This window comes from Chenopodium album, chromosome 6 (genome assembly GCF_948465745.1).
Source record: "Chenopodium album chromosome 6, dcCheAlbu1.1, whole genome shotgun sequence".
Classification (NCBI taxonomy): Eukaryota; Viridiplantae; Streptophyta; class Magnoliopsida; order Caryophyllales; family Amaranthaceae; genus Chenopodium; species Chenopodium album.
Genome location: NC_137839.1, coordinates 24,297,371 through 24,320,885, shown reverse-complemented (window position 1 = coordinate 24,320,885; position 23,515 = coordinate 24,297,371). Strand labels below are relative to the sequence as shown.

The 23,515-nt window shown below is 38.6% G+C and overlaps 1 non-coding gene across 1 annotated transcript; it reads right to left on the bottom strand.

The window, feature by feature from the left end:
* Positions 1–563: 563 nt before the first annotated feature.
* LOC145637603 (small nucleolar RNA R71) lies at positions 564–670 on the bottom strand. The gene has a single exon (XR_014114368.1). It is a non-coding gene; the product is annotated as a small nucleolar RNA R71 (small nucleolar RNA).
* Positions 671–23,515: the final 22,845 nt, after the last annotated feature.

Sequence of the window (23,515 nt, the reverse complement as noted above, 5' to 3'; positions counted from 1 at the left end):
TTATGCCCAGGTGTTCCAGATCAAGGTACATCCCATTCGATCCTGAAATCGAACGTTCCTTCCATAGACAGAAAAATCTCTACAAGCAAATCCTGGCGGATTCTGGTGATAATAACAATAATCACCGAGATCCTCCAACTGGTTCTAGCGATTCAGAGGTATCATCAGACGCAGAATCAGAGATGACGGTTCCAAAGAAGCTTCGTGATTATTCACAACCAAAGCTTACGGATTTTCCACATCTCACTCCTACTCCGGCTCTTGATAGGGTTCAATTTGAAATTAAACCTCAATTTATAACGATGATAGAGAGGAAGCAATTCAGTGGAGCCAAGGGTAAAGACCCGAATCTTCACATTTCCGACTATTGTCAATATTGCAACACCATCAGGCAAGCCGGGGTCACTCAAGACCAAATCAGGGAGATTCTCTTTCCCTTCTCTTTAACTAGAAAAGCTAAATTGTTGTTTAATGGCTTAAATAGAACTACACTTGGTATAACTGACTGGGAAATTCTTGTTTTGAATTTCTATAACAAGTATTATCCCGCAGAGAGAACAGCCGTACTATGGAGTGCGATCCAGAACTTTGCCCAAGAAGCTGATGAATCTTTATATGAGGCTTGGGAGAGGTTCAAATATTTACAAAGAGACTTCCCTCACCATAATTTAGCGCAATGGCAGTTAATCCAAGCCTTTTATAATGGCCTTGGAAATTCTTCTCGAATAATTTTAGACTCTGCAGCTAGTGGGAGATTTATGAATCTTGATGTTGAAGATGCAGGTCAGGTTATTAAAGACATGGCGATACACAATTCCCAATATGGGAACCTTAGAGGATTTGCTAACAAGGGGAAGTATAGTGTCGACTCTGTATCCTTTTTGCAAGCTCAACTAACCTCTATTTGCCAAAAATTAAATAATCTGAGCACTGCTAATGTAGCTAATGTTTATGCGATTAATAATAATTCTAATGAGGCTTTATGTGAAAATTGTGGTATTGTAGGTCATTGGGAGCAAGATTGCAGGAGTTTCGTGGAGCAAGTTAATGCCTTCCAAGCTTATAGGCAGAATAACCCATACTCCAACACCTACAATCCTGGGTATCGGAATCATCCGTACCTTTCCTACCGGAGCACTAATGTTCAAAATCCACCACCACAAGAACCACAGGCGCCAGAACAACAGCAGCAGAAATATTATCATCCCAATGCTAGCCAGAAGAACAAACCACAACAACCCTCCTCATATTCTGACCCTTCTCTGGCGGAAATTAGAGCAATGTTGGTTAATATGCAAAAGCACATGGAGAGTAGAGATGCGACAATTGATCAAATTCTAGCGCATAATAAAATTGTAGATAATCAAATTGCGCAACTCTCCGCTATTCTACAAGCCCACCAACAGGGAGCTTTGCCGGCGCAGCCAACCCGACCTACGGATCAAGCATTTGCAATTACTCTAAGGAGTGGTTCAAACTATGAAGGGCCCCCTATGCCCGGAGTTGATGAACCTGTTTTATTAAATAATGCTAATCTTGATTCCGTTAAACCAAACAATGTAGTTAATAGCCCTGCAGGGCTAAAGAATAATACTAACATATCTAATTCTACATTTCAGGGTACAATTCCAGAGAAGGTGGATACTCCAGACAAGAGTAATAATGTTCCAAAGCCAATTATCAAACTTCCATTCCCCAATCGTCAATTGAAGACAAACTTGGATAAGCAGTTAGGTAAGTTCCTGGAGGTGGTAAAAGATTTGAAGGTAACAATTCCCTTTACTGAATTAATCACACAAATCCCCTCGTATGCAAAATTTATGAAGGAAATATTGACGAGGAAAAGGTCTATTAGTGAGGTAGAGACAGTAGCTTTCACTGCAGAGTGTAGTGCCGTACTTCAAAATAAATCTCCACCTAAATTAAAAGATCTGGGTAGTTTTTCTATCTCTTGTCATATTGGCAATCTCTTGATTGATAATGCATTATGTGATTTGGGTGCAAGTGTTAGCGTCATGCCATTATCTGTGTGTTCTAAGTTGAATATGGGTAAATTAAAAGCTACCAATATAACACTACAAATGGCCGACCGTTCTTTCAAATACCCCTTAGGTGTTTTAGAGGATGTCCCTGTTAGAGTAGGTAAATTTTATATACCTGTAGATTTTGTTGTTCTTGATATGGCTCAGGATATGCAAACCCCAATTATTTTGGGTAGACCATTCCTTAACACTGCAGGAGTAGTCATAGATGTAAGAAGTGGTAAGTTAACATTATCAGTAGGGGATGATAAAGTTGTTTTTAATCTGAATAATGCCCCTAAAAGCTCCATGACTGAGGAGAAATGTTTCAGTGTTAATGTGGTTGTAAATTATTCTAACAAGCTCCAAGCTCTTGAAAAAGATCCCTTGGAGGCGGTATCTTGTGTTGCATCCTTTTCAGATGAGATAAACAAATGGCAGAAGAAAGTCGATGCAATAGAAAGAGCGCTTTACACTGTTGGTCTTGGTTTCGAGGATGAACAGGTGGAACCGATCGAGCAAGTTGTGCGACTCGAGCCTACGGTAAGTGTTCCGCCAGATCGAGTTGCAAGTGTTGAACGCAATGACAATTTGAAGCAACCTTCGATCGAAAAAGGATTTTTAGTGCGTAGCATTAAAGATCCCCCAATCCAAGTCAAGGAGGATCCACCAGATAAGGTGATTTGGCGTACCACAGGGTATGTCAGGAAGCCGCATCGCAGCCTAAACACCGCTAGACCGGGTGAGAAACCACCCGATCAAGCGTTAGGCCAAGGGTCCTAGATATTGTATTTGGTAAGAAGGTCGTGCGGGACCTAGATAAACCAGCGCTTTGCGGGAAGCAACCCGTATTTCTTGCTTTTCTAGACTAGTTTTCCCTTTTATTTATCTTTATATTTATTTTTTGAGAGGCGAGGAGAGTGAAATTTTACCGTTTATAAGTGTTTTTGTACAGGTATAGATTTAAGAGGTCGAAAGACTTAGATGAAATTTGAAGACGAAGAATAAGCTAAGGAATGCTGACCGGGCACGGGCCCGATCGGGCGCGCAAGCATGGCAAATTCCAGTCTTTAATTCGCCCGATCGAGCGAGCAACTTTCGCCCGATCGGGCGAGGTTTCCCGATCGGGCGCAAATCGAGTGAAGGAAAAGATATGTCGGGCGAAGCTCGCCCGATCGGGCGAGTAAGAGGGTGAAAATTTTGTTCGTGTTAGCGCCCGATCGGGCGGAGCACGCCCGATCAGGCACGCAACTGAGTTTCTGGAAATCAAGTTTATCCGCACGATCGGGCGAGGCTCGCCCGATCGGGCGTGCCTATTTTGGCCGTCCCTTTAAACTTTTCCTACTCTTTCTTTCCTCACTTTATTCTTATTTCATCTTCTTCTCCACTAATTTCTCTCTCTAAAATCTCCATTTTTACACCTTCAAACTCACTTCTTTTTCAAGATCTCCTCAAATTCATCCATCAAAACCTCAAAATTCTTACATATTATTAATCTTCACATCTTCCTCTACATTTAACACCTATTTTCTCCCACTTTCTCTCATACTTCCTTCAAACCCCTAAAGAGAGAAAGCTCCAACCATCAAATTTTTCCACATATAATGGCCTCCAGATATTGTAGATACATTTGTTCCCTTCTTGCTACCCATGTTGTTGCCTTGACCTTTTGTTGTTTATTAGCCGCATTACAAGCCTATTTTTCCCCATTGGTTACTAGTCCCAAGCTTGGCTTGGGGGAGCTATTAGAAAGTGAGGTGAGGGAGTTTGTGGTGTGCTTATTATTTGCACAATTTGGGTGGGATTTGAGAAGTTGTTTTGTTGTTGATCATGTTTATTTTTTTGATGAGTTTGAGAGTTATATTTTCTTGAAAAAAATAAAGCATGATATTATGAAAAAAATAAAGAGAAGTTTAAGAAAAAATGTGAAAAAAATAAGTGAACTTCAAAAGAAAAAAAATGTTCAAATGTTCTAGTCGGAGGTTGATCAAAGGAAAATAATTTTGAGCCTCAATGAAAAATTCAAGTTTGGAAAATAAAGTTTGTTTATTCACTGACAGGGTAAAGTCGTATCCCCTAATCAAAAATAATTACCTAATTCACTAACTAAAGTAGATAGAGAAGTAGGGTCGATCTCCATAGGGAAACAAGTCTTTTTACTCCTAATTAAATATTATAATCTAAATTATTTAAGTAACCAATATTAAAAGTTGAATAAGAAACTAAACTAAAAAGAGTAGGAAAAGGGAGAAAATAATATATAAAAGGATCTAGGGCATAGGTTCACCAATAAATAATATTCCGGGGTAAAATAGGGTAATCAATTATTGACATTGCATAAATAACATGATTAACAGGCTCTCGCAATTTATTAACCAACATAGACCTAACAGGCTCTCGCAATTTACTAGATCTAAGTTCTTATTGAAAATAGCCTTTAATATCAAATTAACATCTGCTCGATTCATCAATTTAATATTGCTATACTTTTACAAGCCGCAATTGTAAAACATTAAAACAATCCAATAAGAAATCATCATGCAATACCAACAATCAATAATAGTCAATCATCAATGCATCAATTAACCAGATTGTAAAGGGCTCTCGCTACTTATTACAATCACACAATTAATTTATCGGTATTAAATCTCATCTCTCGAATCTTGACTTAACCATTTATAAATTAACTTGCCTATTGAAACTAGACCTAAACATTAATTCTCATCTCTCGATTCTTGAATCAATATTGTCAAACTCATGCATAAAAGATAGGCCTAATCTAGTCACAGAGCATTAAATCAATCAATAGGAAATTAATCTAGCATTGATAATTAACAACAATAAATTTACCCCTTCATATTATTTATTAGATCCCCATAAACCCTAGAAATTAAACTACTCACACATAATTAGAAATAAACTAAACAAAGCAATAAAATAAATCATGATCAAAGGAATAAAATAAATAACTAAGATTAAGGGAAAAGAAATCGTCACCAAAATAAATCTGGAATTAATCAAAGGAATAAGAACAAAGGTTTAGGGAGAGAGTTTAGAGAGAGAAAACTAAGTAGAGAGAGAAAGTCTAAAAAAGAGGAGATAAGGGAATAGGAGAAGAAGAGAGAAGAAGATCTCCCCAAAAGAAGAGACGATCTAAAAACGTATTACGGAGGAGTATTTATACTCCGTACAAAAATCCTAAACTAAAACAAATTAATACGACTCTAATTGTTTCCTAAATAAACACGCGCCCGATCGGGCGAGGCACCGCCCGATCGGGCGCGCCTTTTTTCACCTCTAATAACAATCTCGCGCCCGGCCGGGCGCGTCACCGGGCGCTCCTCCCGCCCGGCCGGGCGCGCCTCCGGGCGCCAGCCTTTTTGGCCGGGCGGATCATTTGGGCCAATATTTGGATTTCGATTGGGCTCCAATTCTTCGGGCCAATCTGGGTTTCCTCTTTGGGTCTTGAATACTCGGTCCAAACGCCCCGGTATCACCTCTACCGAGCCCTTAGTCACCGGTTCGATGTCTCTAACCGGCCCTGGGCTATAAACTCTGGTCGTGCTTCTCCAATGTTCGTGATTGCTCCAAAATATCTCGGAAAAATACTCCAAAAGCATAAATCCCTGCAAAAGTCAACCAGATCTACGAAAACACTAGAAAACACCAATTAGTAATAAAAGTGGCTCTAAAGAGCCAAAAACACTACTAATTATGACCAAGGGACGGGGGTAAAATACTATATAAAATGGATACATCAAACTCCCCCAAGCCAAACCTTTGCTTGTCCCTAAGCAAAGATCTCATCAATGAATCAATAAATATGCTTCACCCCAATAAGTAAAAATCAAGCACAAGCGATCCAAGGTAAATCAAATAAACACGCTTCAGAGTCAACCAATCAAATCCATCCAATTACCTTTCTTCCCTAACAATTGTCAAACAAAGCAAACCACAAGAGCATATAGAATTCAAGACTAGTGCTCACACACTCGACTCTCATTTATGTGGCGAGTAAAAGATGTACTCGATCGCTCTCCAACCACCCCTTTAATGTGAACAATGCCCTCCCAACTCACACTCTCGTGTGTATAAAAACAATGAACGCTCAATCCTACTAGTCGACTCGAAATATGCCAAATCATAACTTGCATTGATAAGCAACACTTTCACATTCATACAATTCTATGCACAAAGGTCGGAAGGTCTTTAAAGCTTGTAATGTAAGGCTAAGGTAAAGGGTAGGATAAATTTGGAAATACGTGAGAGAAAAGCTATGCTTAAGGGAGCAATATCCTAATAAAACTCATGATCAAAAATAAATAATGATCAACATCTCCTACATAACCAACTCTAACATCAACCAAATATACTCCAATCATAATAAATAAACCCAACTCTTACAATTTCACTCATAAGATATAATAATGGAGTAATAGAGTGAATAAACAAACTTTATTTTCCAAACTTTAATTTTTTTCATTGAGGCTCAGAATTATTCTTTACAAACCTCCAACTAGAACATTTGAACATTTTTTTTCCTTTTGAAGTTCGCTTATTTTTTCACATTTTTTTCTCTTTGAACTTCTCTCTTTTTTTTTTCATAATATCATGCTTTATTTTTTCAAGAAAATATAACTCTCGAATTCATCAAAAATAAACATGAACAATCAACAAAACTACTTCTCAAAATCCCACCCAAATTGTGCAAATAAATAGCACACTACAAACTCCCTCACCTCACTCACTAATAGCTCCCCCAAGCCAAGCTTGGGACTAGTAACCAATGGGGCAAAATAGGCTTGTAATGTGGCTAATAAACAATAAAAAGTCAAGGCAACAACATGGGTAGCAAGAAGGGAACAAATGTATCTACAATATCTGAAGGTTACCTAAAAGAACAAATGCCTTCGTCCTCCACAATGTGCATAATAATGAATCATATAAATATTACTAATAGTAGCAAACCAATACTCAAATTCATTGACATACCAGGAATTATGGAACTATCACACAATCCTTACCAAATCAACTAGTCAAGCACTATTTTCACAAGTAGTTGGACAAAATTGACGCATGTAAAGGTTTCAAGGCAATCAAACATCATATCATGATCAACTAATCCACAATGCTTATCATCAAATACCAGGAATCAAAACAATTTTTCTCAAGTAAGGGGCACAGGGAAACATGATTTACAATTCATTGGAACAAAACTAACCTAAGAAAGTAATAAAATCTATACTAAGAAAAATAAAAATAAAAATAAAAAGAGAAAAGAGAGAGTGAAAGATGTACCATACGAACACCATACGAACACGAGAACCTCCCCCCAAGCTAAATCAGACAATGTCCTCATTGTCTTAAAGGAAAGCTAGTAGTCAAGGTGACTACTCTTCATCAACACCACATCAATGTCACCAAAGCCTCGAGGATTGCAATGCATCTCTTTGGAACAAAATTGGGCAAGAAAGAAACAAAGTGTTAGTGGGAAAAAGTTCAAATTTGAGTCAGGTACACTATTCTGATCATAACTTTTGATGTATAAATGATAATACAGTGATTTTAATTGCATTGGAAACTAGACTTGAAGAGCTTTCCAACGACAGGTCACACGCAAAAATCGGATAAGAAACGCAAAAGTTATGGCCTGTCGAAGTTGACGTAGTTGCTGACGCGTACGCGCGCCCGATCGGGCGAGCTCTGCCCGATCGGGCCCGTGCTACTGATTTGACGGGGCAGCTTGCTGCTGCTAATTGCCCTGGGATTCCTTTAGCCCTTCGATCTTTTCTCAACTTTACTAGTATCTGTGCACAAAATCACACTCCCACAAATATAAGATATACTCTCCTCTACCTCTCTAAAACAAAACAAAAAGAAAACACACAAACAAATAAATAATTAAAAAAAAAAACTAAATAAAAATCAACAAAATACGGGTTGCCTCCCGCAAAGCGCTAGTTTATCAAGGTCCCGCTCGACCATACTCCTTCTCTCAATCGGAAGAATTCAATGCCTTGAGTAACTTATCAAACGCTCCTGCAAACATTTCATTAAGCACTATATAGGGCTTAATAGCAAGCACATTTATCCCTATAAAGAAAAAGTTAGGAGTACATAAAGAGAACTCAAGGTAGAAAGAAAAATGAAAAGAGGGAGATGAAAATATACCACAACCTTCTACTTCCTCCGCTAAAAATTTAGAATTAATAGAACGAACATGGAGGTAGTCATTGTCTTTATCATCCAATAATGACTTTAAAATTTTACCCTCACAAATAACCTCATCATCAACAAAGGAATTATCAACCACCGTTTCTACAACTAATGATTTTTCAATCACCGATTCGTCAACCAATGATTTTTCAACCACAAATTCTATAACCGATGGTTCTTCATCCTCAATAACATTCATATTATTATAGTGTCCATAGACTTTTTCATCAAGAGCCTTCCAATAACTTTCATTAGCAACTAATCGTTTCCGAATATGATCATATGTATATGGAAAGACTCTAAAATCATCCGGAGCACGCACAAAAAACTCACTATAAGGGCATTCAGGATTTTCATGACAAAGACGTTGACAACTACAGTAGTTAGGTGCTGCATAAAAATTATATAATTCTTGTAGTGACATAAGCATGGATATTTTCAACTCATAAAAAAAATTAAAAATTAAAAAATAATAATAATAATAAATTAAAAATAATCTAGACTCTAATAATAACTAGAAATAAAAATAAAACCGTTTCCCCGGCAACGGCGCCAAATTTTGACAGGGTAAAGTCGTATCCCCTAATCAAAAATAATTACCTAATTCACTAACTAAAGTAGATAGAGAAGTAGGGTCGATCTCCACAGGGAAACAAGTCTTTTTACTCCTAATTAAATATTATAATCTAAATTATTTAAGTAACCAATATTAAAAGTTGAATAAGAAACTAAACTAAAAAGAGTAGGAAAAGGGAGAAAATAATATATAAAAGGATCTAGGGCATAGGTTCACCAATAAATAATATTCCGGGGTAAAATAGGGTAATCAATTATTGACATTGCATAAATAACATGATTAACAGGCTCTCGCAATTTATTAACCAACATAGACCTAACAGGCTCTCGCAATTTACTAGATCTAAGTTCTTATTGAAAATAGCCTTTAATATCAAATTAACATCTGCTCGATTCATCAATTTAATATTGCTATACTTTTACAAGCCGCAATTGTAAAACATTAAAACAATCCAATAAGAAATCATCATGCAATACCAACAATCAATAATAGTCAATCATCAATGCATCAATTAACCAGATTGTAAAGGGCTCTCGCTACTTATTACAATCACACAATTAATTTATCGGTATTAAATCTCATCTCTCGAATCTTGACTTAACCATTTATAAATTAACTTGCCTATTGAAACTAGACCTAAACATTAATTCTCATCTCTCGATTCTTGAATCAATATTGTCAAACTCATGCATAAAAGATAGGCCTAATCTAGTCACAGAGCATTAAATCAATCAATAGGAAATTAATCTAGCATTGATAATTAACAACAATAAATTTACCCCTTCATATTATTTATTAGATCCCCATAAACTCTAGAAATTAAACTACTCACACATAATTAGAAATAAACTAAACAAAGCAATAAAATAAATCATGATCAAAGGAATAAAATAAATAACTAAGATTAAGGGAAAAGAAATCGTCACCAAAATAAATCTGGAATTAATCAAAGGAATAAGAACAAAGGTTTAGGGAGAGAGTTTAGAGAGAGAAAACTAAGTAGAGAGAGAAAGTCTAAAAAAGAGGAGATAAGGGAATAGGAGAAGAAGAGAGAAGAAGATCTCCCCAAAAGAAGAGACGATCTAAAAACGTATTACGGAGGAGTATTTATACTCCGTACAAAAATCCTAAACTAAAACAAATTAATACGACTCTAATTGTTTCCTAAATAAACACGCGCCCGATCGGGCGAGGCACCGCCCGATCGGGCGCGCCTTTTTTCACCTCTAATAACAATCTCGCGCCCGGCCGGGCGCGTCACCGGGCGCTCCTCCCGCCCGGCCGGGCGCGCCTCCGGGCGCCAGCCTTTTTGGCCGGGCGGATCATTTGGGCCAATATTTGGACTTCGATTGGGCTCCAATTCTTCGGGCCAATCTGGGTTTCCTCTTTGGGTCTTGAATACTCGGTCCAAACGCCCCGGTATCACCTCTACCGAGCCCTTAGTCACCGGTTCGATGTCTCTAACCGGCCCTGGGCTATAAACTCTGGTCGTGCTTCTCCAATGTTCGTGATTGCTCCAAAATATCTCGGGAAAATACTCCAAAAGCATAAATCCCTGCAAAAGTCAACCAGATCTACGAAAACACTAGAAAACACCAATTAGTAATAAAAGTGGCTCTAAAGAGCCAAAAACACTACTAATTATGACCAAGGGACGGGGGTAAAATACTATATAAAATGGATACATCATTCACTCTACTTCTTCATTATTATATCTTATGAGTGAAATTGTAAGAGTTGGGTTTATTTATTATGATTGGAGTCTATTTGGTTGATGTTAGAGTTGGTTATGTAGGAGGTGTATGATTGTAGACACCCATTTGTGTCTCCCCAAAACCAAACCCAGTGATGAGTACCTTTCACGTCGAATCATAATCGAATGAAGAGAAAGTGTGGAAAGTCTAGTGTTGCGGAAAGTTTTAATTCTTTTTCTTTTCTCTCTGTTTTTGAAAACTTATTTTAAGAAAACAGCCAATCCAGTTTGGTTGGTCCATTATATGGGTCCAATAGTATTATAGTTGGATGGGGCTTGCAAAGACCTTTGCAACGATATATTATAAGCTCAATTCCGATGAATATTGAGCAAGTTATGGCCAATTTACTAAACTGGGCCCGGTTTGAGCTTTATATACGGCCCAATGATCTAGGGGAGGGCCTAATATGATTTATCATTCCTAATGCAATTAGGAATGGTTTTAGTCTTCTAGATTTTTCTAGAAGGTTCTTTTCATTCCTAATTCAATTAGCATTGATAAATTGACTTTTGTTGACTTTTTCAGAGTTTTAATCAAAATCAAATAGCATTTTTGAGGAAATTATATGATTTTATCCTCCATTACGGCAAACTTATCTGATTTTCGAAAACGCGTTAAAATCAGGCTTGGCGCCTAACCCCAGGCCTTGGCGCTTGGAACCAGGCCTAGCGCTAGTGTTGGCGCCTGGCGCCAGCTAGTCAGGGTTGGCGCCAGCTCTGTTTTCTGTGCGTCAGACTCTGTTTTGTTTAATTTATCTTTTTGGCTGATTTTCTCCATAAATATCGTATTAAAAACTCCGTTTTCATTCACCAATTCTCATCATCTACATCCATCATTCACTTACAATCAGTTTTAATTAGCATCCTCTTAATCATTCAATTCTTTCTTCAAACTTTGTTTTCACATACAAAATTCCGCATTCACAAGATCTAGAAACACCTAGCCATATTCGAAGTTGCCTTCGCCCTAGACGTGAAAGGTTTAATTTCTGAGGGTTTGGTCCCAAATCTCTCTTTCAATTATTTAATTTGATTGTTTGTTTATTATTTTCCTTGAAGTTACTAACGTGTGTATTTTGTTATTAGAAAGAGATACGAAGCATCAAAGTAAGTACTTTAATTGATTAATTGATGTTATGATGTAGACATCATGTTTACATTGTTATTATGATATTCCTAGTATCATGTTTAGGGTAATTTTAATATTAAATATGATTGTTACGATGTTTCCTATGTTCTTCCTAATATTTATGATTGCTAGTATCATGTTAGGGTTAAAGATTTGATTTTTATTGCTTAATGACATGCTAGGGTTTGTTATTAATCTTGTTAGTATCATGCCTAGGATCTTGCTATTATTATTATGCTTTAATATTAACATGATTATGATTATGATTATAATTGTTATGATTTATTTATTATTATGATTATTATTATTTATTATGTTGCTTGATATTGTTATTGCTTGATCACCTTTTATGCATGTTTAAAGGGAATTGGTACTTGTAATCATGCTTAATAAGATAATTAATAATCTTGTTTAGGGTTAATATGATTATAAATTCAAGTGATCGCCAATAATAATTTATTTGTGCATTAAATTCAACCAACATAGATTAAACAAGTTTAGGGTTAATCCTATTGATTGCATGTTAGTCAGAAAGCGCACATGAATACGATCAGAATAAAGTAAAGGCCTATTATTAGGGCAGGTTCAATCTCTTTTAGGTTGAATTTGTACCTTCATCCCCGAACCCTTATTTGGTTCTAGACCTTATGGAGTTGACGATCTCTTGAATCGTTAAGGGGTGTAACCTTCACCCTGTGAATGGTTTACAATTTCTATTTTAATTCATTAATTTTTTTCGGCAATGATTTAGAATGAGTGGATGAGACTCGAAAAGTTCTAAGTATTTCATGTGCGTAATTTTGATTAACATTATTGTCATATGCATAAAAAAGATCTCATTGGAAAGACCATCCGTAATGAGTTAAAAACATAGGATTTTACACGTAGGAAATTTGAGAAGTATCTTTCACAACTAGGACTGAAATAACACCGCGCGAAACTGAAAAATTTTATCGAGCACATAAAGCTGCTGAGGCATGTGGGAAGTAGCCTCAGGGGCCAAAGCTTGGCGCCAGACTTTTAGCCGTAGCGCTAGACGCCAGTATTGGCGCCAGGTGCTACAGTTAAAAGCTGGCGCCAGTCTCTGATTGCTGGCGCCAATTTCCCCCAATACCAAGCCAGAAATATGCGTTCTAATTTAGACCGGTTTTTCGTATTGTTTGCTCGATCCTACTTCCTGATTGAATTTTTTTCTCACTTTTCTGAAACCCATATGTGTTCTACATATGGACATAACCCTCTGGGAATTCATGCTCCATCTACCTGATTGAACGCTCTGTGCAACAAAGGGTACATCCGAGATGTTGAATTTACCAAACCATGGAAGCGAGTTTTTTTCTAAAACTCGCGGTGTCCCATCCACTCGCGCCAACCCTTCACGGTTAGGCTTCCGCGCGGTGCATCCGGACAATTAACCATGGACCCTCTATTGACTAAACCATATCCCGAACTTTAGAGAACTAGAGCCATGGTTAGGTTGCGAACACATTGCATCATATTGTGCCTACTTGACTAATTGTGCATTATTGGTTGTGCATATATATTCTATGTTTCTCTTAACCGTTTGTTGACTTGTGTTGAGACTAAATAAATTAATGACTTAAAGAATTTTGCCTAATTAATTAATTAATTTGAGTCAATAAAGTCTAATATTTTAATTGGAATTGACCTAGTACGATTTTAGGCATACCCCAGTTGACTAATAACACCGAAAACAGTCCCAGACCGAAGCTCCAATACTAGCGCCAAGGTCTGAGCTGTAGCGCCACATTATGGAGTGTAGTGCCAGACGACAGTTCTGTCGCCTGGCGCCAAGCTCCACAGTGTGACGCCAGTCCTGTCGCTTGGCCGACAGTTCGGATTATTGGTCGAGTCATCACCCAGGGTCTAATTAATCAGTCTTATGTTTAATTCGGTTAATTTTGTTGTCAATAATATTTAATTGAATCAATGATCGAGTTTAGGCACTAAGTCCCTTGGTCTTACACAAGAGTCCAAGCATGTCACTTACACTCAACGCACACACCGATGCACATACTTTGACCATGATTAAGAGAGTCTTGTGTGCGCGTTTTTTCGTCATTTTTTTTAGGGAGGTAAGTCGGATATTAATCCTCCAATAAAAAATAATAATACTTAGTTCCCTAAAAATATGTACATTATTTTTGCTTTTCTTTTTTCCATAAAATAAACCATAAAGTCAAGTTGATTCGAGTCCAGTAATTAAAACGCAAAATGGTTTAATTTACAGCGCGTGGTCAAGAAAGGAAGGACGGTTAATCAAAGATAACCTCTTCGTACAAGTCCAACTTTTCGACAAACCCATAGCTCGCAAGAGAAAAGCTAGGACTATAATGGCAACTCAAGAAGAAGTCAATGATCTTAAGAACCAACAGGCTACCGTGACTGAGACACTGAAGCTTCTTGCACTTAGGATCGATGATCCCGTGAAGCAACAACAAATGGACCTCATGCAAGAGAGTTTAAGCAAGTTGTCTAGCGACTACAAGTTTCAAGAGCTTACATCACAAGGGGTCTCGGTGGACAAAGAGCTTCTTCCGCAGAAGTTTAGCGCCAACGACACAATTGACAACCCGTACTTTCATTTAAGAGCATTCGAAACCATAATGAGTATTAAGGGTGTCGATAAGAAGGTCTTCCCTTCTCTGTTCTCACTATCTCTCGAGACTGTTTGCCAACAATGGTTCTTTTCTCTCGAGAAAGAAAAGACCTCTACATGGGAGTCAATAGCAAACGCTTTCGTTGATAGGTACAAGTGCAACATTCAAGTCGAGACTAACCATAGAGAACTTGAAATCCTCAAGTAGAAAGAGAATGAAGGCTTTACCTCTTTCTTTAACAAGTGGAGAGAAACCTCAGCAAAGATGATTGAGGTGCCAAGTGAAAAAGAGTTTGTGAGACTGTTTATCAAAAATCTCCAAGAAAAATATTCCAAGCATCTCAAGTATCAAAATAATCTCCATACCTTCAAGGCCGTTTATGACATTGGGATCAATATTGAAGATGACTTGGCTAAGTCAAAAGCTGCCAACAATAACTCCAACAGTGGCTGTAAAGGAAAGAAGAACGACAATCCTTCTTCTTCCAAAACCGCCCACTCAAATAATGTTAGAACCTTTAATTTAGGAGAAGTTCTTGCCATGAACAACCAAGGACAGAAGAAACCATTTCGGAGGAACTTCACTCCTATTGGCATGAGTTATGACACCGCATTTGATCGATTAAATGCAAAAGGTCTTATAACTCCTATTGGACCATTTGGGGACTCACCAGTCGAGAAGAGGTCGGTTAACTAGAACCCCAATGCACACTGCAAGTATCACCAAGGTAGGGCCGGGGCCATCTCACTGAAAGCTGTTGGAAGCTTAAGGAAGCTATCCAAGACCTAATTGACAACAACAAACTGCCGTTGCCCCCTGCCAGTAAGAAGCCAAGCATCGACAATGCACCTTTAGCTCATACCCTGGCTATCCCCGATGAGGAAAACGAGGTTGACCCCTCCTCTCTCATTAGACCTGTCAAAGAAATCAATGCCATAGAAAAAGAAGAGGAGATCTTTTTCGATGTCAAGGATAACCTTCCAGAACCGGCAAATAAAGGAAGATATACGATTGCTCACACTGTCTATGAAGGAGGTATCACAACTATTACGTGAAGCTCTCAAAGTTATGAACGAACTCCATAAGAAATATGATGAGCTTCCACTTCCGAAAGAAGAACCTAAAAAAGAATTCACACCAGTGAGAACGACTTATGAGGCAAAGCGCTTTCCCTTACAAGTCGCTGAAAAACCCAAGAAGAGCAATAGAATCTACACTCCGATTGGGATCCCATATGCGCAAATGTTTGAAATGCTCTCCGAGAGTGGCGAGGTCAAACCTCTCGAACCGAGACCATTCGAGTCATTAAAAAGGACAGATAAATATTACTGTCAGTATCATCAATCAGGGGGTCACACTATAGAAAACTGTTTCAAATTCAAGGATTTGGTGCAGAAAATGATTGATGAAAAGAAACTAGTCCAAGTTCAACAAGAAGAGGATACAACCATTAATGGAGTTTGGGACAGTGATGAAGAAGATGTCTATCTAAAGGACATAATAGGACCTTCACCTTCTGTGTCATACACCACAGATGACATTTGGGGTGAAGAAGATTCATCAATAGACGTCCTCACAATATTTGGGAGAATGCAACCTCCCGTTTCAACACAACCTATGCCAACCATACACCAAGTTCCCATACCTATCATCGAAGACAACGACATTGTTAAACAGTTTAAGAAGACAAAAGTTGAGATGAATGTATGGAAACTTCTGGCAACATCTCGAGAGCATAGGTTGGCTGTAATGAATGCCTTGGATAAAATCGGGATAGATTCTGACACTACTCCTGAGAGACTAGCCAACTTCCTCGCAAGTGACCTTCCTAGTCCGATTAATTTGATCACCTTTTCTGACAAAGATTTACCCCCAGAAGGTGACAAACATTACAAGGCATTAAACCTCACGGTAGTTTGCAAAAGGATGAATGTTCCTATGACTCTTGTAGAACATGGATCGGCTATCAATGTCTGTCCACTTAGAACTGCGAGGATGCTCGGCATAAGGGATGAAGACTTAACTCCGTCCACACAAGGAATAAGAGACTACGATAATACTCGTCGTCAAGCTCTTAGCAAGATTACCCTAAATGTAACGGCATGAGCAATAGAACATGCTACTACTTTCCAAGTAGTGGACATCAAAGCTTCATTCAACTTATTGTTGGGACGCCCTTGGCTTCATGATCTAAAGGCTGTCCCTTCATCTCTCCACCAACAAGTAAAAGCTATAGTTGGAGGAATTCCAATCACTATAGATGCTTCGCCTATAAGAATCAAATCTATAGAAAATCCAATCATTAATGTGGAACACGACGAAGATGATGAAGACCTATGGGGCTTTAATGAAGAAGTCTCCTTAATCCAGGAGGATGAAAGGACCCCTCTTTGCCATGACCCCCATTCCAACATGATTGTCAACGCCATGCTGAAGAAACAAGGACACTTTCCTGGGATGATTTTAGGAAAGAAGAAAGGAATGGCAAAACCGCTGGAGTCACCTGGCCTCCCTAAGTTAGATACTTTCGGACTTGGTTTTGAACCGACTCGGAAAGATCTCAAGCGAGCCCAGGAAAAGTTGATAGCACGTAGGGACGCTTGCATTCAAAAGAAAGCAATTTCAATGGATCAGTACCCTCTTACGCTTAATGGTCAGTTCATAAAAGAAGGAGAGAACTATCTGACAGGGTAAAGTCGTATCCCCTAATCAAAAGTAAATACCTAAATCCTCTAACTAAAGTAGATAGGGAAGTAGGGTCGATCTCCACAGGGAAACAAGTCTTTTTAATTCTAATTAATTATTATAATCTATATTATCTAAGTAACCAATATTTTTAGGTATGAATTCTATACTACGAAGTATAAGTTTAGGGAGAAAAGAAACAATAATAAGGAAGCCTAGGGTCACAGGTTCACCAATAATTAATATTCCGGGATAGAACGAAGTAATTAATAATTAACATTGCACAAATAACATGATTAACAGGCTCTCGCAATTTATTAATCAACATAGATCTAACAAGCTCTCGCAATTTACTAGACCTAAGTTCCTATTAAAATTAGCCTTTAATATTAAATCAACATCTGCGTGATTCATCAATTCAATATTGCTAAACATTCACAATCAAATTACATCTGCTCGATTCATAATCTAATTGCAAAGAATTAAAACAATTCAATAGGAAATTATCATGCAATATCAATAATCAATAAATACAAACTATCCCTTCACATTAATAATGAATCCCCATAAACCCTAGAATGAAACTACTCACTAATCATCATGACTAAACCAATCAAGTAAATAATTAAAAGCATAATCAAGAAAAGCAATTAAAATAGCTGAAATTAAAAGGGAAGAAATTGTACCAAAAATAAATCTGGAATTAAAAGAAGTATTAAGAACAAAAGTTTAGAGAGAATTTAAGAGAGAGAAAAATACTAAGTAGAGAGAGAAAGTCTAAGAAAGAAGGTACGCTAATCATTCCGTATATAATCGTATTTAAACCTTTCCTAAAACAAGAATTAAAACTAAACTAATCAGCTACTAAGAAAAACACGCGCCCGATCAGGCGAAGGGCCGCCCGATCGGGCCCGCCTTTTTACTCTGCCCTTGCTTGGTATGCTGCGCCCGATCGAGCCTACGCTCACCCGATCGGGCGCGCTTCTTCCTTGAGGATTGCTTTTGCGTGCACTCGCCCGATCGGGCGTATGCTTGCCCGATCGGGCCCGGCTTCTTCTCTGAGGCTTGGATTTCGATTGGGCTCGATTCCTCGGCCCAATCTGGATTTCCTCATCGGGTCTTGATTAATTGATCCAATAGCCCCGGTATCACATACCGAGCCCTTAATCACCGTCTCTCACCGATCCTGGGCTTCAAGAGTGGTCGTGTCCTTCTAGCTTCCGTAGTCGATCCATAATGCTCGGGAAAATGCTCCAAGAGTGAAATTTCCTGAAAAATACAACTAAAACTACGAAAACACTAGAACACACAAATTAGTAATAAAAGTGGCCCGAAAGAACCAAAAACACTACTAATAACGACCAAGGGACGGGGATAAAACACTATATAAAATGGACAAATCACTATCCATGCCATGAATTTCCCGAGCCATTTGTTGTAAACGGCATAAGACAACTGGGATTCGAGATTTTCTTGGATTGCTACTTCACTGATGAAATCCCAACTCCCGTCCATAAGGAGAAAGCACCCCCATGCTTTGACTTTAACGTCATGGGATTACTGTTTGGGCGAGAAAAGAATGAGCCAACTTATGAAGAAGATAACTCCTCGTTCATTCAAACAGTCCTACAAAGTGAAAGCTTCGACCCCTCGAAGCTAATTACTCCAGCCGAAGACTCACTACAAGGATGGCGCAAGACTATCAAAGTGACTACTCCAAGCGGAAGGAAGATATCAATCACGACAGGACAAGGACCGATGTTTGAGGAGTCGTCTGAGTCAGAGTCTTTCCCTTTAGAGTCTTCTAAGTCTTTAGTAGTAACACCCCCCCCCCTCATATTTCTTCTCCTAGGATAGTTAGTGATCCAGTCCCTGGGGACATATCACTCTTTGATGTAATGATCTCAGAGTATAATAATATTTCTCATTCTCCTTACTTCTTGTGTTCCTCCTTAAGCCAAGATGACGAGCATTGCTTAGCTAACGATGAAAAAGACAAAGAAATTATTAAAGCAATGGAAACACTTAAAAAGAAAACACCGGTAATTGAAGAAACTGAAATAGTTGACATCTCGAATGATTCAACTCATAAAAGAGAAGTTAAAATCGGATTAACATTGAATAAACAAGAAAGAACCGATTTAATTAACATACTTAAAGAATTTATCGATATATTTGCTTGGTCATATGAAGATATGCCAGGCATTAATAGAGAAATAGCTCAACACACTATACCACTAATTCCAGGAATGAAACCTGTAAAACAAAAGTTACGTCGAATGAAACCCGACGTAGCACTTAAAATAAAAGAAGAAGTTCAAAAACAAATAACTGCAGGTTTCATCAAGGTATCAAAATACCCCAAATGGGTTGCCAATGTCGTCCCAGTTTCGAAGAAAGACGGAAGGGTAAGAATGTGTGTCGAATACCGAGATCTAAATAAGGCAAGTCCAAAGGACGACTTCCCTTTGCCACACATCGATATTCTGGTAGATAACACAACAAATCACGCACTTCTCTCGTTCATGGATGGGTACGCAGGTTACAACCAGATTCTCATGGCACAAGAAGACATGGAGAAAACAACTTTTATAACGCCATGGGGCACTTATTGCTACACGGTTATGCCATTCGGATTGAAAAACGCGGGTGCCACTTACCAACGTGCAGCAACTGCCCTACTCCATGACATGATGCACAAAGAAGTCGAGGTATATGTCGACGACATGATTGTAAAATCAAAAGACCGTCCAAGCCATCAAGTAGCCTTAAGGAAATTTTTCGAAAGGCTAAGAAAATATAACATGAGGTTGAATCCATCAAAATGTGCTTTTGGAGTCACCTCAGGCAAGCTCTTGGGATACGTCATAAGATCTAGAGGAATAGAGGTAGACCCAACCAAGATTAAAGCAATCATATCAATGCCACCGCCCAAGACTGAGAAACAGATTCGAGGATTTATTGGCCGGTTGCAATACATAAGCAGGTTCATATCAAAACTGACGACAATATGTGAACCAATCTTCAAGAAGCTCAAAAATAATGTACCAGTAATATGGGATGACGAGTGTCAAAAAGCCTTTGAAAAGATCAAAGCCTATCTCGCAAATCCTCCCGTATTAGCACCAGCACTCCCCGGAATACCTCTTAGGTTATACTTGACGGTTACCAAATAGACAATGGGAGCCATGCTAGCACAAGAAGTAGAAGGCAAAGAGAATGCAATCTATTACCTAAGTAAAAAGATGCTCGAATACGAAACACGCTATACACCGCTCGAGAAATTGTGCCTCGCCTTGGTGTGGGCCACAACTAAGTTAAGACATTACATGTTGGTGCATACCGTTTTCGTAGTCTCCCGATTAGATCCACTCAAGTATCTATTCGAGAAATCTACACTCAATGGACGCATATCAAGATGGATAGTCAATCTAACCCAGTTCGATGTAAGGTTTATGCCACAAAAAGCTATTAAAGGATCCGTGGTGTCAGACTTTCTAGCAGACTTTCAATAGAAGACTCGACGCCAATACAAGACAATGAATTTCCAGATGAAGACCTAATGGTCACTGAAGATGATACTTGGACCTTGTATTTCGACGGAGCCTCAAACCAAAAAGGATGTGGCGTTGAAGTACTACTGGTATCACCTAAAGAGGAGCATGTTCCAATATCCATAAAGCTTGATTTCGACGTTACCAATAATGCTGCTGAATATGAAGCATGCGTGGTAGGCCTTGAAACAGCTTTGGCATTGGGAGTAAAGAAGTTAAGGATATTCGGAGACTCTTCTTTGATCATCAATCAGATATCTAAAAGGTGGAAAGTAAGGAGCGAAAGCCTAGCCCCTTACCAAACCTATCTGGAAACTCTTACCGATCAGTTAGAGAAGGTAGAATACACATATCTACCTAGAGAAGAAAACCAATTTGCTGATGCCTTGACAAGATTAGCCTCAATGGTTAGGATTCCCACGGAAATCGAGCAAATGCCTCTAACTATTGAAAAAAGGCACAAACCAGCATACATCCAGGCCATAGAAGACGACGAAGTAGTCCAAGGCGAAGAAGAAGAAGAAGAAGAAGAAGAAGAAGAAGAAGAAGAAGAAGAAGAAGAAGAAGAACCATGGTACACGGACATACTCATTTATGTCACCAATGGAGAATACCCTCCTCATGCTGACAAAAGAGCAAAGCGAGCATTAAGACTTTTGGCTTCTCAATATGTACTCATAGACAACGAGCTACATAAAAGGGTACCTAAAGGTCGAGCTCTCCTATGCGTAGGAAAGAAGGATGCACAAAGAGCGATGCGAATAGTCCACGAAGGAATCTGTGGGACACATACAAATGGAAAAATGTTAGTCCAGAAAATAATGCGAGAAGGATACTATTGGACTACAATGAATAGGGATTGCCATCAATACGTAAAAAGATGCCCTAAGTGCCAAATTTATGCCAATTTACAACATGTCCCTCCATCTTTGCTCTACACCTACACATCGCCATGGCCATTCTCTACATGGGGAATTGACATCATTGGCAAAATCACTCCCCCAGGAACAGGAGGCCACGAATTTATCCTAGTAGCAATCGATTACTTTACAAAGTGGGTCGAAGCGCAATCGTACGCTAAACTCACTGCAAAACATGTAGCACTCTTTATCGAAAGAAATATTATTTGTCGATATGGAGTCCCACATGAAATGATAAGCGACAATGGAACTCACTTTCAAGCCGAATGTGAAGAATTGCTACAAAAATACGGCATTCAACATCATCATTCTTCCCCTTATAGACCTCAAGCAAACGGAGCAGTTGAGGTAGCTAATAAAAATTTAAAGACTATCATCGAGAAAATGACGGAAAATTATAAAGATTGGCCTGACAAGCTTCACTTCGCATTGTGGGGTTATCGCACGTCAATCCGTACATCAACAGGAAATACACCATTTTCCTTGGTGTATGGAATGGATGTCGTACAACCTGTCGAACTGGAAATACCATCTCTATGCATTGCGCTAGAGAGTAAACTCGATGAAGTTGAATGGACTAGGGCAAGATACGAAGAATTGATTCTACTCGATGAGAAACGACTAGAAGCTCTACATCACACTCAGTGTTACCAAACTCGTATGGCTAGGCATTTTAATAAGAAGGTCAAGACAAGAAATATCAAAGTAGGAGACTTGGTATTAAAAGCGCTAAGGAAAAATGTTTTAGACCCAAGGGGTAAATTTAGACCTAATTGGTCTGGACCCTACATTGTCAAAACAATCCCGTCAGGAGGTGCAGTAAAACTAACTGACATGGATGGCAATGAATTCTCAAACATGACAAATCTTGACCAACTTAAGAAATACTACCCATAAATACTTGAGTAGGATACTCAAGAGAGCTACGTTCGGCCTGATTCCTTAAGAAAGGATACGTAGGCAACCCTTTACGGGTGCGGCCACTTTATTTTTCGACATCTCCGCGTTCCAGAATTAATTAAAAATTCGACAGAAAATCGGCGAATCATCGGCGTCGCAGAAAAGAACCTGGCGCCCGCCAGAAATCATTAGCGCCAGCCGATGAAATTGGCGACTGGCGCCAGACTTCAATGGCAGGCGCCAAATGCCAATGACTGGCGCCAATTCGGGAATAAACTCTGGGCGAATTTCGGTGTTTCTCGGAAAATTTTCGACTTCCGTACTCGAAGAATTTCTGGAAAATTAATTTTTTCGGTTTTCATTGCTTTAATAAAATAAATTTAAAGTAAACAATTTAATTGAAAGCTCAAATTTCATTAATAAAATAAAATTACATTATTGATGGAATTTAAATAAAGCTGAAATAAATTAACTTTAAATAAAAATCTAAGTCTAATAAATCTAAAGCTAAGCAATGCTCTTAATCTTTCTTTTCCTTTCTAGCTCTTTTCCAATTCTTGTCTGCTTCCTCCTTCTCATCCATAACTTTAGCTAGTAGGCATCCTTTAGAGGACCTACATTCAATTTTGGAGTAGATGGTCTCCCCTTCAGCTAGCACTCCATGCTTCTTTTCCACCCAAGCTTTTTTATCTGGGGTGTTAGCTTTCCTTTTCCCTTTATCTTTGGTAGCACCTTTCTTCCTAGGCATTGCAGGTGTTTTAAATTCAATTCTTGCACCTAGGCACTCCTTGGCAGGAATCACCCTGTCACCCAGACGACTCTTCACATCGGTTCTACCCTGATCAATCAAAGATTTTTTCAGCAACCACTTCTTTACATCATTGGGCAAAGAAAGAGGAACCTTTTGGGTAATCACTTCCCATAAAGGTCTAGCGCTCCAGTAAGCATCAAATCTATCTACTTCTTGAGATACAGGGTACTCATAGGGAGGACGAAGATCCCCGGAAGGAATATTCTGAAGCAAACCGTATTGTCTTTTTACCCTGCAGGGGTAATAATAAGTTACACGAGATAAGCTTGGAAGACGACAGAAAGTTTGCTTGTTAACACCAACCATCCTTTCTATTTTCCACCATGGG